The sequence below is a fragment of the Lygodium microphyllum genome, chromosome 25, assembly GCF_053477565.2.
Source record: "Lygodium microphyllum isolate KBCC chromosome 25, Lygodium_microphyllum_v1.1.10, whole genome shotgun sequence".
Taxonomy (NCBI): Eukaryota; Viridiplantae; Streptophyta; class Polypodiopsida; order Schizaeales; family Lygodiaceae; genus Lygodium; species Lygodium microphyllum.
Genome location: NC_141159.1, coordinates 35,100,152 through 35,112,269, shown reverse-complemented (window position 1 = coordinate 35,112,269; position 12,118 = coordinate 35,100,152).

Genomic DNA, 12,118 nt, shown 5'->3' with positions numbered 1-12,118 from the left:
AGATGAGCTTTTTCCAATGCATAGTCCTTAACAAGAAGTACCATTGATATTCCAACATGAAGGGTGCCCACACCAAACTCTCATAGATCGGTAGCCTTGAAAGCATTGGTGGCCTTGAAAGCATATTTGCAAACTTATAAAACCATTTTGAAAGCAAGATTTTAAAATGTAGAGATTATGTAAAAATTCAACTCCTTTCATTTTTCCACATTATGATGGCAAGTCCCCTCTTAAGCAACACTTGGATGTTGATGGATCTGTTTGGCCATTGCTAAAAAAGGATAAAAAGTTTGAAATTATGAGGAGTCACTTCTAGTACTGAATAAATCTCTTCGACTGGCTTGATTTGCTAGTGTTTAGGTTGATAGATAGAAATCATGACGAAGCTTTGAAATGCTTTGGGAAAATTTTAGAGAAAACCTCTTCCCAGATGTAGTGACATCATTGTCTACAAAAGTCATACCTTTGTGGCTACACATATCTTTGTAATCATTTTTTTGTGGTTGCACATATCAAACCTACAAAATGTGATTAGAAGGATAAACTCAAAGGGAGTTGAACCCCAAACACAATGTGTGTGTCTACCGAGGAGGCCCAAACTCCTTACCTTAGACTTTGGACCTAGACTTCTAATGATAATTGAAGATAGAAAGTTCAAGCATGTCAAAATAGAGCTACAACACTAAACATTGTCTTAGCACAAGAAAGGTGGGCAAGATGAGCATAGAAGAAAGAAGAAAGAAGATGTGAAAAATAAAGGATGTTGATTATAAGAGAAATCCTAGAAAAGAGCACACTTTCAATGTACATGGTGCAAAAAGTCATCCAGGATGAGTTCATCAAATACCTGCACAACCAAGCCTTTACACATGCACACCATTGCTATGATTCAAGATAATCCTTGCATTTGGATGAAAGACAGAAAGGCTGAAATTATAAGAAGTTTCTTCTAGTATTGAACATAGTCTCTTGGACTGGCTTGATTTGCTACTGTTTAGGTTGATAGATAGAAATCGTGATGAAGCTTTGAAATGCTTTGGAAAATTTTTAGAGAAAACCTCTTCTCAGATGTAGTGACCTCATTGTTTACAAAAGTCATACCTTTGTGGCTGCACATATCTTTGTAACCATATCTTTGTGGTTACACATATCAAACCTACAAAAGGTGATTAGGAGGATAAACTCAAAGGGAGTTGAACCCCAAACACACTATGTGTGTCTACTGAGGAGTTTACCTGGACAACTCAAAAAAAAAATTTGTAAAGAGAGATACATGATTGCTTGTAAAAGGCAATCATGCATCTCTCTCTCTCTCTCTCTCTCTCTCTCTCTCTCTCTCTCTCTCTCTCTCTCTCTCTCTCTCTCTCTCTCTCTCTCTCTCTCGTGTACACTTTGAGTAAGAGCATGTGCCTTTAAATATACATACACATGTGGATAGCTCTCTAAGCAATTATAAAATCATAGAATGAAGACTTTGTGAAAAAAAGAAAAATCTAATCCTACCATAAAATGAAGATAAAAATCTAATCCTACCATAAATCTAAATTATAGAAACTCCCTTTGAATATAAGAGAAAACTTTGCTAAATCAATAAATGTTTCTCATATTTTAAACATTCCAAGCTTCATTTACATGATGGAGCTTATAAATTTTTGTTGACTGTGGAGCCTGAAGCATAAGAGCCAGTCTGCTAGCATGCCAACCACTTGCGAGCTTATGCTCCAAGATGCCAACCACTTGCGAGCCTATGCAAAAAAACATTATAGTCTCCCTCCTTACTTTTAATCGGTCACGTGATTAGGCACAGTGTGATTAGGCACGGGAGTCGACATTAAAACTTTAATCGGTCACCATCACCACTCCTTGATAGCTCGGGTACTATTTTGCAATAAATTTCAAGATTCTACTTTAACTATATTTAAAATATAGTATGCCATAACAATAAAAATTTATAAAATCATAGAATGAAGATTTTGTGAAAAAGAGAGAAATCTAATCCTACCATAAAATGAAGATTTAGAAAAAGAAATAAGAAATATCTCATCCTCCCGTTAGCAAAAAAATGAATTAGTTTCCCTCCCGTTAGCAAAAAAACGAATTAGTTTCCCTCCTTTACATTTTGGGGTTCCCGCCCGTTTCTCCAATGTACAACTTCATCTTCTTTTTGTTCTTTTCACAAAACAAATCTGTACTTTGCGCTTTCAGCTAGCGCAGGGTGCAGGGCAAGCAAAAGAAGCAATACTCTAGTTTTGTACTATCCATCATCTCCACATCTCCATCATCGATCATCACTTGGTAATTTGCAGCCTCCAAGACTTGGTAATCTGCAGCCTCCAAGCTTAAGTCTGATCCAAGGTATGAAAGACTAATATCTCTCACTATAATAATGGTACAGCTCATGATAGTCTTTTCTATCATGATAGTCATAATAACTAGTTGATCCTAAGAGGTTATACTAATGTTTCTGTTGTGCTGTAATCTCATTGGTACTGCAGCTATAATTTCGCACAGTGTGATTGGGCACGGGAGTCAAGACATTATAAATTCAATCCGTCACCATTAGTACGGCCACTCCTTAATAGCTCAGGTACTATTTTACAAGAAACTTCAAGATTCCTATTTAACTGTTTTTAAAATATAGTATGGTTGTAAGAATGTCATGTCCTCATAAGCATAGCCGAGTATTGAGAAACTTACAATCTCAGAAATTGAAGGCTATGGTGCATCTACTAACACATAATTAATGTACATTACAGAAAATGTATCAAAAGAAGTATTTATTGTTATCCTTCACACCACAAGCATCTAATCATGAGTCTCAACTTGCCCATATAAGTCATCTAGGATTAAGAGCAAGTTACCTGGACAATGTACTTGAGTCCACCATTTGCACTACAACATTTGATGCAGATTTCTCCAGGTTTTTTCTGAGGGAGAGAGATAGTACTAGTCTTGGGATTGGCTAGCACAGGCATTGCCTTAGTCATCCCATAGCCTTGCACAATGTCTTCACAGACAGCAGGGAAAGAGATCAAAATTGTTAATGTTAAGTACAGACCTGCCCAATGATTGCATGGGAGACTTTGGCCTTGAATGCATCTTCAAGATCTTTGCCAAGGGGAGTAGATTCTGACATGAGCATTCTGATGCTTCAGACTCTAATCAACACATCCATTGCAGTGATGTGGATGCTACATTGCCAGCACAGCAACCAGAGCCTCAACAGAGTATCTCTGTAGACGACTAATGCCACCTGTAGTAATCTGAAGACGGTGAGTATCTCTGCAGAAGACTAATGGCACTTGCAGTAATCTGAAAACTGTGAGAGCTGGTTTGTCCATTTCTATTGCTAGCCAAGGGTTGTGTGATTCATCCATTGCAGTGATGTGGATGCTACATTTCCAGCACAGCAACCAGAGCCTCAACAGAGTATCTCTGCAGAAGACTAATGCCACCTGTAGTAATCTGAAGACGGTGAGTATCTCTGCAGAAGACTAATAGCATGCAGTAGAGGAATATTCTGTCGGAACTGCATGCAATAGAGTACTCTGCATGCAGTAGGGAGAGAGATGGTTTTGAGCTACATGATCTCCTGTCTATTGTGATAGGACATGATGTAATCCTTGAAATTGAGAGAGAGAAATGATTGCTTACCGATGTTGTTGTAATTCATCATGTGAGAATTACCATGGTTGGAGCCAACGAAGCCATACATCGATCGTTGCATGTCTCGCAGAGAGGAGGAGGTAGGAGCGTGCTCATCAACAGGTTGCCCCCATCACAAAACTCCTGCATGCACTGCATTTCAAGTCAGCTGCTATGCTGGTAGATGGAGATCGATCGCTGCATGTCTCGCAGAGAGGAGCTTCAATGGATGTTGTTCTTGTTGCTGCTGCTGCTGTTGTTGCAACATCATTCCCATCATGCTGTATATCCCTCCATTGAGTTTCTGCTTCTTCCTTGGATTCACTATCACCCCGTGGTCAGATTCCTCATACTCTTCTTCACCCCTGCATTTGCACACCCTCAATAATAATCAGAACATGATAACTTTGCCCTTCTATAAGCCCTGCAGCTGATTGCTCTAGCCATATTAAGACTCTAACCTACATATAATCACCTTATGGCGCAATCCATATAATTATAAGCTTAACTATCATGCTTATAGGTAGATAATGGGCAGATTCAGCTCAATATCATGCCTATAGGCAGATGATGTCTAGATTGTTTAAGTTTTATATGATTCCTTTCACATTTGAAGTCCTGGAAAACATGCTTTGATGAAACTAAATCCAGTAACTTGGAAATCTGATCGCATAAGCACCTTTTAGGGGACATAGATGCATCTCCTGGTGATTTTAGCAGGCTCGAGAAGCTCCTCCTTGAAACCTGTTGGGGCCTTGAAACCTGTTGATTGCAGACATAGGGCAAGGGCGGCGGGAGAGATGCCAGTGGGCTTGCAAGGGGCCGAGAGCTTGAATGAAGCATTGGGCTTCAGGACAGGGCTTCTTGCTCGGGGGCTAAGGCAATTCTTGGGGTGGAAGGCTGTGAATTGGGTGGGGAGATCTTGGGTAGTAGAGGAGGTACAAGAGGGGGAGAAATTAATGGCTTGTTGATAGGGGAAGGAGGGGGTTTTGTGGCCTTCCTAGCGCTTGCTCTGTCATCTCCACCTTGCTGATCGAGGAGCCACATTGCCTGCTGGTCTCAACACAGGCCGCTCAGTAGACATCATGAGTATAATACACACAATTGCACAGACCTCTGTCTCTCGCTCTTTTATCAAATCTCTATTCTTCTCCTAACAAAGAGAGTTGTAATTTTCTGTGCTGCTTGCGCAGACAAGACGACCACCAAATGCAAGTGACAAGTCCCTCTCTTCCTAATTATGACAATGCTCTAAAAGGCTACAAAAGAGGGCGCCTCGAGAAACTGCCTGTCTATGAGGTCAATCTCGGACCCTAGGATACTTCTATCTCTGTGTGTGTGTGTGTGTATAGCTTCTAATTGGGGACATACATGCATCTCCTGGTGATCTTAGCAGGCTCGAGAAGCTCCTCCTTGAAACTTGTTGATTGCATCTAATTGGGGACATACATGCATCTAATTGGGGACATACATGTATAGCTTCTAATTGGGGACATACATGCATCTCCTGGTGATCTTAGCAGGCTCGAGAAGCTCCTCCTTGAAACCTGTTGGGGCCTTGAAACCTGTTGATTGCAGACATAGGGCAAGGGTGGCGGGAGAGATGCCAGTGGGCTTGCGAGGGGCCGGGAGCTTGAATGAAGCATTGGGCTTCAGGACAGGGCTTCTTGCTTGGGGGCTGGGGGCAATTCTTGGGGTGGAAGGGTATGAATTGGGTGGGGAGATCTTGGGCAGTAGAGGAGGTACAAGAGGGGGAGAATTAATGGCTTGTTGACAGGGGAAGGAGGGGGTTTTGTGGCCTTCCTAGCGCCTGCTCTGTCATCTCCACCTTGCTGATCGAGGAGCCACATTACCTACTGGTCTCAACACAGGCCGCTCAGTAGACATCATGAGTATAATACACACAATTGCACAAACCTCTGTCTCTCGCTCTTTTATCAAATCTCTATTCTTCTCCTAACAAAGAGAGTTGTAATTTTCTGTGCTGCTTGCGCAGACAAGATGACCACCAAATGCAAGTGACAAGTCCCTCTCTTCCTAATTATGACAATGCTCTAAAAGGCTACAAAAGAGGGCGCCTCGAGAAACTGCCTGTCTATGAGGTAAATCTCGGACCCTAGGATACTTCTATCTCTGTGTGTGTGTGTGTGTATAGCTTCAGTTAACCCCTAAATTTTTAGTCGATGGCACTTCTCAACAGATCAACACGCAAATGGTCAGAATTCCAATGCAAATAACTGTTGAAATTGCATGACAAAACAAGGTTGAAGTCAATAAGCTGATCAAGCGATCTGTGTATTCAAGACTATTGGGTCCAGCTCTCCTTGTCAAACCATCGTCTGATCTGAATGGACTGAATCAAACGACTGTGTCAGAACTAATTAGATGAGCATGGAAGGCACAGAGCTGAATGGACTGAATCAAACGACTGTATCAGAACTAATTAGAAGGTAAGGTAAGGCAACTTACTGGTGGATGGATGGATTAGTGCAGTGTCAACTGATAAGGCTGCAGAGGCCAGCCAGTGGCGAGAGAGAGAGAGAGAGAGAGAGAGAGAGAGAGAGAGAGAGAGAGAGAGAGAGAGAGAGAGAGAGAGATCAGAGAGAGAGAGGTTTTAGAGCTTATGAAAGCATGTATAGCTTTGATGAATGAATGAAGGAAGAATGTTTTTGATTAAGCTACAAACTGTTGAATTTGCATGACAAAACAAGGTTGAAGTCAATAATTAGCTGATCAGGCGTGTGTCTGATCTGTGTATTCAAGACTATTGGGTCCAGCTCTCCTTGTCAAACCATCGTCTGATCTGAATGGACTGAATCAAACGACTGTGTCAGAACTAATTAGATGAGCATGGAAGGCACAGAGCTGAATGGACTGAATCAAACGACTGTATCAGAACTAATTAGAAGGTAAGGTAAGGCAACTTACTGGTGGATGGATGGATTAGTGCAGTGTCAACTGATAAGGCTGCAGAGGCCAGCCAGTGGCGAGAGAGAGAGAGAGAGAGAGAGAGAGAGAGAGAGAGAGAGAGAGAGAGAGAGAGAGAGAGAGAGAGAGAGAGAGAGATCAGAGAGAGAGAGGTTTCAGAGCTTATGAAAGCATGTATAGATTTGATGAATGAATGAAGGAAGAATGTTTTTGATTAAGCTAGCGTGCTGGTAATGGTGAGGGTGTGGGGGATTCATGCGGTATTAGATAAACAGATACGCAGACAGAGAGAGAGAGAGAGAGAGAGAGAGAGAGAGATAGATCCGTGGCCAGCATGCAGCCTCTGTGAGAGAGAGAGAGAGAGAGAGAGAGAGAGAGAGAGAGAGAGAGAGAGAGAGAGAGAGATCCATGGCCAGCATGCAGTAGAGGCCGAATATTCTATCGGAACTGCATGCAGTAGAGTACTCTGCATGCAGTTGAGTACTCTGCATGTAGTACTAGGGAGAGAGATGGTTTTAAGTGCTTATTAAGTGCTCAAGAGAACGTGGCATGGTTGGAAGTGCCTTGCAAGAAGGGGTGGAGATAAAATAAGATATTGATGCTTGGTCTATTGAAGGCTTCAATAGTGTCTTTGACCTTATCAAATGCTTGCCTATAAATAGCAACTTGCACGCTACATTTCAAAGCATTACAACTTTCAAAAGAGTAAAGCAGCTTCCAAACCAATATGATGGTTACATTGCCTTCTTTGAGCTACCCTCTCCTAGCAATAGACGACTAATGTATGGAATGGAACAAAGAAATGACTGCCACCCATGGACAGAGTATGTGACTTCTAATTGTGACCTTTTTTTGGTGTGGTTTGATTTAGTAGATGCTTGGGTTATTTAAGTTGTGTAAATGTGGACTATTCTTTCTATGTAAATGTGGACTCCCTCTTTAAAATCGTAAAGACTATGAAAAGTTCTTGGGAGTACAAAGCACTCAAAAGGTAAAGATCTATAGGGCTAACATGACTTGCAAGGTTTCCTATCAGCTAAGCTTCCAATAATTGAGATAGTCTCCACACAATACCACTCCACTTCCACAATCTACTCTAAACCAATTTCCATTTAGCTCACAGTTTGGAACATAACATTGGTTGCACTAGGATGCAAGGGTCCTTGGACCTTTGGATCTTCGTAGTTAATATTGGGATTCTCCCTAGCATGCCTCTCATTTGCACCTCTAGCATTGTTAACATTCCACAAATACTGCCAATCCTTATGAATTTCAAGGGTGCAAGGAAAACTCTAAGAGTTCTCCCAACACCTTTCTTTCGCGACTTAGGATTTCTCATCCTACTTGTGAAATCGTGTGTTTATTTCCAAGACACTAATAGACACTACAAAGTATGGTTTTAAATGTAGCTCTAATGCTAAACTAGTATAGACTATGATATTAATTGCGCAACTAAAATATGTTATTAACGTAAACTATGTTATGGGTTGGTTTTTTTTGCAGTCTTGGAGTTTTAATTGTGGAGCTCATAATTTCATCAACCTTGGATTGAAGATTGAAGATACTCAAGTAAGGGATGTCTTCTTCTACAAGAACATTAAGAAAATGTACATGTAACTATAAGTGTGCACATAGTACTGAAGGTTGGCAATTAGTGAATCGTAGTACTTATTTTAGACACGCTAAAAATGACATGCTTGGGATTACACATTCTTCTCTAGAAAGATCACATCCTAGTGAACCAAGGGACTCAAATGTGCAAGGAGATCATCTTGAGAACCAAAGGCACAAAGAATCATCTCCAATGCATTGTGAAACTAACATAGATGATTTAAATAGAAGACATAGGTGGTGTGATTGCCTTGCATATTGTAATGGTGGGAGGAGTGTTGGTCCACAAACTTTTCTTAGGCACCAAGAGTTGAAGGCCAAATATGATGCACTAAGTATGCAAATTGGTCTTACTCCTTCTAATGAAAGGCAACATGAACAAGGCAATGATCAAACTATCAATACTTCTATAAGTCCCCCCTTTAGTCATGACAACAACTCAATTAACCATGCTGAGTCTCCTCAAATAGATCCTTCTATAGACAATCACATATCTATTGTTGGGCCAACATTATATCAACAAACTATACAAAAAATAATTGAGCTTCAAGCTCTTTGGGATGAGAATCGAATATCAATTAGTGCACAAGAGAAGATGCTCCAATTATTATTTGGAGACATGGGCAATCCAAGGGCTAGGGCTCAAAGAGTTGAAGAGTGCAAGCCAAGTTTAAGGAAGCTATTAGTGCAATTACCTGATACATGGGATGGAAATCTTGATGGAGTAAGAGTCCCGACATCTTGGGAGCAACTTGACTCTATGTATCATGGTCTTGGCATGGTCCAACCTGAGCGCTATAGGTTTTGCATGGGAAGTAAAAACAATGATCATGAAATTGAACTTCTTACACCTAGTAAAGAAGATTCTTATACCAAAGATGTAGTATTGTGTTCTTGCAAACAAAATATGCGAAAAAGAATACTAAAGCGTGATTGTATTGAATGTTGTGAAAAGTGTCAAAAATGCAATAAACCAAGGAGAGAAATGTTAGCTATTGATTATTTGCCTCTAAAGAAACAATTAGAGCTTTTAGTGCCATCCAGGACACTTTGCCATGATTTCCTAAGCATGTGGCATCATAAAACAAGATGGTTAGGGAAAGATATCCATATGCAACCAGAATTCATAAACGAGTTTTGGGATGGAACAAAGCGTCGTGAGTATCAAGATTTTTGGAATCCTGATGCTGAGTATGAGATGGTTGTTGTGTGTAACAACCCTACATGTGGGAAAGTATATACAACTTTTCCAAGGTCTTGTTTTTCAATAGTTCTAGAACAAGGTTTTGACCAAGAGATGCAAGAGTATAATTTTGTTTGTAAAAAATGCCGACATCTCAACAAATGCAAAAAGAAAAAGTGTAGAGGTGATCCTCGAAACTTGGCACTTCTTTTACATTGGGATGGCTTCCAAGCCTCTCGTACCACTCAAAAAGACTGTGGTGTGGTTGAAATTAAGGTCCTTAATGGTGGGAAGGGTTCCATATTAGGCATTATTCCTGTTTTATTCATACCTTTTAGTTGCTCTATATTTATTCGTAATACTCCTGATGTATTTCAAACTTTTTTAAGACCACTTATTAGTGAGCTACAAGACCTTTACATAAATGGTATGCAAGTGTCATACAACTATCCTGTAGAAAAGATTTTTGAAAATCCAATGGGGCAATCAAACTTTTGTGTTGTTAGATCAATGCTAATGATGGTTACAGGGGATCATCCTACACAATGCAAAATAGGATCCTTCAAAGATGGTGGGCAATTCTTTTGTCATAGAGACAAAGCCCAAGCTACTCTTGATACTAGTAATCCCTCACTCCAAGGACGTTACCTTTACGATGGTAGTCGATATCAAGCAAGATATCCTCCAACCCAACGGTCCATAGGTGAAATGATTGATGCCTTATCAAGTTCAAAGAGGGCATCCACACAAGCTGAAAAGGATGGAAAACTAAAGCTTGTAGGATTAGCTGGAGAGTCTATTCTATGGAAACTGTATGATTTGTATGGTTTTAACTTGTCAATAGACTTGGTATATGATGCTATGCATGTGTTATCTCTAAATATATTTCAAAAATACATACGAGTACTCATGAGAGCCATGTCCAATGAAAAGAAAAAGATGATAGATTTTTGTTGTGAAAAGGCTTATAAGCTCTCTCCACCCTCTATTTGTCATGGACGGTGGCCTCGTAATCCAAGTAAGTACTATGAAAGCTTTAAGGCCGAAGAGAACCAAAAGTTCATCCAATGGTGCTTACCATATATTTTAGGTATAGTTGATGAGATACCAAAGTCAATTTTTGACCTAGGTTTGTTGCTCATAGATATTGCACATGCCTTCTATAGTTATAGTCGATGTATTGGTTGGTCAAAAGAATGTTTAGGTGTTGTACGTACTTTGTTTTCTGCTTGGAGAGTTCGAAAGGAAGAAGCCTTTGGTGCAAATTCTTCTCCCTTAGAACACGTTGCGGGAAATGGAGAACTACTAGATGACATATTGAGACATGGATCGCATGATGTGTATTGGTGTTGTGACTTTGAGCGAATGGTAGCATTGTATATAGCGGTAAAGACTAATAATCGCTTTAACGAAATATCTTATGTAAATTATTATAAGAGGACATTCTTCACTTCAATATTTAAGTTATTAAAAATGGAAGTAGATGGGCTTTTTCCACATGAAAGAATGCTTATCCAAGTACATGCCTGTCTTGTTTTACCTGATGGTTATGCTTTCACTGATTACCAGACACCGTGTTGTTATTCATTTCATGAGAATGGCATTGTGGAGGTTTCTTCAATTGAGAAGGCAAAGGAGATGTGGAAACTTTTTGAAAGAGATGATTCCCAATATCCCTGTAACATAATGATGCGTGAAAAAGGCATTTTAATCACAAAAAAGAGAAAAGAACGTAGGCCCCTTTCATCCGAAGAACAAAAATATATTGCACAATTTCTTGGTCTTCAAGAGAATACACTAGTAGGATATCTAGTTACCACATATAGAAGAATTCTTTATAATGGAGAAATATACAAGATCGCAGATGACGTCGTGGTAAAAACTGACACTTTTTGTAGTACGTTAGAAAGTATAGGTCATTGGAAAGCAAGACTCACTAATTTTTTTTCCATTCAATGGGATGGGGAGTATTACACCTTTTTTAGTGGAGAATATTACAAGCAATGCATAACTGTAAAAGAAAATGAAGAATGCTTACTTATAGATCCAATCATGGGAATGAGTGTACTACAAACTCAACGACTTCCATTTACATGGGATTGCATAAGACTATTGAGTTCTTTATTGCATAAGTTTGTTCCTTTACCTTTACATAATAGACTTATTGCATATGAGGTAAAAGATCTAATTCAAAGAACAAGATTATTACAAATAGGTTGGTTGTATACCTCCTTGGTTGGAAAAATATGATATTGTGTTGGTAAGAAAACATGATGATATGGATGGGGAGTACATTCATACAATGATAAGAGAGGTAAATTATGAAGAAAAAATGTGCAAATTGTCATGGTTGAAGTGTGATCATAATAGAAGTACATGGAGAATTGATATTGATGAAGATATTTGGAGGGATTGGAATTTGTGTTGCATGGTAATGTCAAACTTTGAAGTTACAAAGAGGAGGAGAGTAACATTATCAAGTGGAGAGTCTATAAATGTTCCAATAGTGTGGAGATCACGTGATGTAACTTGACTACTTTAGAGAAAGAGAGTGTGTGTGTGTTGCATTCTTGGAGATTGAAATGGGTGCTAGTAGCATTGGTCATAATGGATATCATTATCTAATCGCCATCCCATTGTGTATATCATAATGCTTTATCTATGGGTGTTTGTATATTAGGACGGTATCTCGTGGATATAGCTCATGTTGTGTCTCATGTATAGGTAGTTGGACCTTTGTGTGTATGTGTG